Raw genomic sequence first — 3467 nt, forward strand, 5'->3', positions numbered from 1 at the left:
CCCATACTAAAAAAGAAATGCCGAATAGTGGTGAGGTCAAGAGGTTTCTCTCTCTAGAAAGTTTTCTCTCTAGAGTGCCTCATCTTTGTTTTGCTCTTCCATGTCTCTTCTTCAAGTTTCTGCAAATTCCGGACCGATTAAACGTTTTCCCTTCAGCTGCTCATCGTTTCTACCGAACGGTTTTGGGTTTTGAAGTCGTCTTGCCGGCTGAAAAGCCCCCACCGAAGTTGTAAAATAGTTTCTACTTCTGCTGTTTTTTTGCTGCATTTTTGGGCGAAATTCTGCTGCAATTTGCAGCCATTTGCACAGGCTGCAGCTTGCCATCGTTTTGCTGTTGTTGCTGTGCGTTTTTGCCACTGTTTTCCTGCTGCAGCTGGGCATTTCTCCACCATTTTCTCAGGCCAAACTCAGCTGCACATGGGCTTAAATTCTGTTGCAATTTGCAGCCATTTACACGGGCTGAAGCTTGCCACCGTGTTGCTGTTGATGCTGTTCGTTTTGGCATCATTTTGCTACTGTTGCTGTGCATTTTTCCACCATTTTTGCCGGCCAAACCAAGCTACCCGGAGGTAGGTGGGACTTTTCCATTTCTGGCAGCAACTAAAACTGCCAGATGCACTGCAAAGCCTGCACTTTCCATGCCTGCCTGCTGTTTTCTGCAATTTCTGCAGCACTTTCTTGTTTCGGTGCTGCATTTTTCTACAACAACTTCTGCCACTACTACACACCCACATCTGTCTAAAAAACCAGCTATGGCAAAAAACAAGAAGCCAATGAAAACTGCTGCAAATGCTGCTTCCGGCCAGCCCTCCGACCGATCATTGGCTACAGCCAAAACTACCAATATTGTTGCTGCAACAGTCCATCATCTGCCCACCAAACCGGCCGGCCAGCAACCGAGCGCCACCACCGCTGCCGGCAAGGTCAGTTCCTTAGTTTTTACTGAATTTATTTCTGACATGGAGGTCACTCCCTCCCATATCACAAAGAATGTTGCAGCAAACGCAACAGACCGGAGGAAAAACTGCCGGTGATCGAAAATGCCAAGAAGAAATCGGTCTCTTTCGCGGGTCTTTTCAACGCCAACCGTAAACTCACTACTGAAAACAAGCTCAACAAATTTGCAGTAGATGATGGTCCCCTCACTTTGGATTCCGACGACCTACTAGACGTCTGAACCAAATTGGGGTTCTGCCTCGTCGGCTACGTTGCCGGCAAATTTCTCGAACTCAAGGCAATCTGTGCACTGTCCCATTCATGGGGAGCCAGCTTCCAGCAACACGAGAGTGACTGGTTGATTTTCCGTTTCGCACGGGAGGAAGACAGCCAACGTATTCTGGCCGGTGGTCCATACTTCGTCTGCGGACGGGCGCTCCTTTTGAAGCATATGCCGGCATACTTCGAGTTCAAGGAGGACGACATCAGTCTCACACCGATATGGGGCACACTTCCATCACTACCCCTCGAATGTTGGCATCCGAATACCCTTGGCAAAATTGGCTCGAGACTTGGCACTCCCATTGCCATGGACTCTTTGACTATGAAGATGGAACAGGTCTCGTATGCCCGTATTCTGGTTGAGGTTGATGCATCAAAGAACCTCATCGACGAAGTGGAGTTTGTTATGCCAAATGGCATAACCCGAAAGCAACCGGTGGTTTACGAATTCACCCCCAAATTCTGCACAGCCTGCAACAAATTTGGGCACAAGAGACATGCCAAGGTCCACCGGCTGTTCTCCAAGCAGATTCCCATCCCAAAGAGACCCTAGGAAAGCGTTTTCATGTATTATATTTTTTGATTACCTAAGGTGGGAGACCTTAGCACTATCATCGTCGTGTTAGACTGATATCAAAGTACGCTACTTTCATTGCAGCCCCACAACATGTTACAGCGGAAAGGACGGCCCATCTCTTCTTCAAGCACATTGTCAAATATTGGGGCCTGTCGAAGGACATCGTCAGTAACCGAGACTCCCGTTTCACTGACGCCTTCTGGACCAAGCTATTCAAAATCCTAGGGTCCAAACTTTGTATGAGCTCGAACTATCATCCACAGTCCGATGGTCAGACAGAACGCTTTAATTTTATATTGGAGGACTACCTTTGGCACTTTGTGCGAGGTACGCAGAAGGATTGGGTGAAGCTCTTGAATATCGCTCAGTTGTGTTTCAATGCTCAAAAGAGCTCTTCCACCAATAAGAGCGCTTTTGAAATCGTCACTGGGCAACAGCCGTTCCTCCCTCACACTCTTCACACCCCACAAAGTGTTAAATCCCCTTTTGCTCGAAGTTTCTCTCAAGAATGGAAGCAGAATATTAATATCGCCAGATTATACTAGTACCCAAAAAGGGTCTTCTTTTGCTAAAGAAAAAGGGTCCTTCTGAAATCACTTGTTTGAGTTGGAGGTCAAATGAGAAGAGGTATATCCCAATTGCAAGCTGTTTTGAATACCTCATGTGGCAATTCCAGCAACAAGTTGGCTATGAGTTTTACAAATACATCTATAAGGTCCTATATGTTATGTCTTCTTCAAGATAGGAACAAGCTCGAGATTCAGAAAATTATGGCTGAATTTTACAAACAGGATACATCATCCAGCTTCTCCTTTCAAAAAGAGTGAAGTATGGCCTCCACCAGTCAAAAATACTATAATGAAGGACAACCATTTTATGCTGAATATCTAGCAGAAATCCCAACAAAAGCAATTACGATGGAATCGGGAGAGAGACCCGCGACTCTATTACATAGATGTTCAAACTCCAATTGATAATCCGTAATAGAACTCATCTGCCTGACTTTATAAATCTTGGTGGTGGTTCTCATAAGACAATGGGCCAAAATGTAACTCTAGTGCACTAAGAGAGTCTGGCCAAATGGTGAGAAGGTGGTTGTTATGCATCCATTTAAACCATCTAGAGTGTTCCCAATCATATAACAAGAAACAGGCCAAAAGGCGTTGCTCGGTCGGTATGGAGTAGTAGGTGCAAAATTACTCGGCTTGAAAAACCCAATCAAGTGGGTTAGAGCCATCAAATCGAGGCAGTTGTAGCTTTGGCGGCAAGGGTGGAGCATCAATTTATGTAGGTGTGGGCATTAAGGCAGGATATGAAGGAGGAGTGACAAGATGCTTTGAGTTAGAAGAGGAGGTAACATTAGTAAGCTTGAGTTGAAGGTCAGTCATTGCGCCCAAGGTTGAATCATGCCTAGCATCCATGGTGGAGCGGAGGTCCTACACGATGGCCAGGAGTTATGCCACCAAGTCTTGGATGAGTTGAAGCTCCGTTTGTGATTGCTAGGAAGTAAAAGCACTAAGTTGTTAGACTAAGGGCCAAGAATTGAAACAGAGTGGGGGAGAGAGAGCTAATAAGACAAGAAACTAAAACTTTTTGTGACTGAATTCCCCTACACTCCTTGTTGACAACTCCTTTTAATTCCGTTGCTCAACAACTATTGTTTTCTACTCTA

The sequence above is a fragment of the Sesamum indicum genome, unplaced genomic scaffold (assembly GCF_000512975.1).
Source record: "Sesamum indicum cultivar Zhongzhi No. 13 unplaced genomic scaffold, S_indicum_v1.0 scaffold00249, whole genome shotgun sequence".
Taxonomy (NCBI): Eukaryota; Viridiplantae; Streptophyta; class Magnoliopsida; order Lamiales; family Pedaliaceae; genus Sesamum; species Sesamum indicum.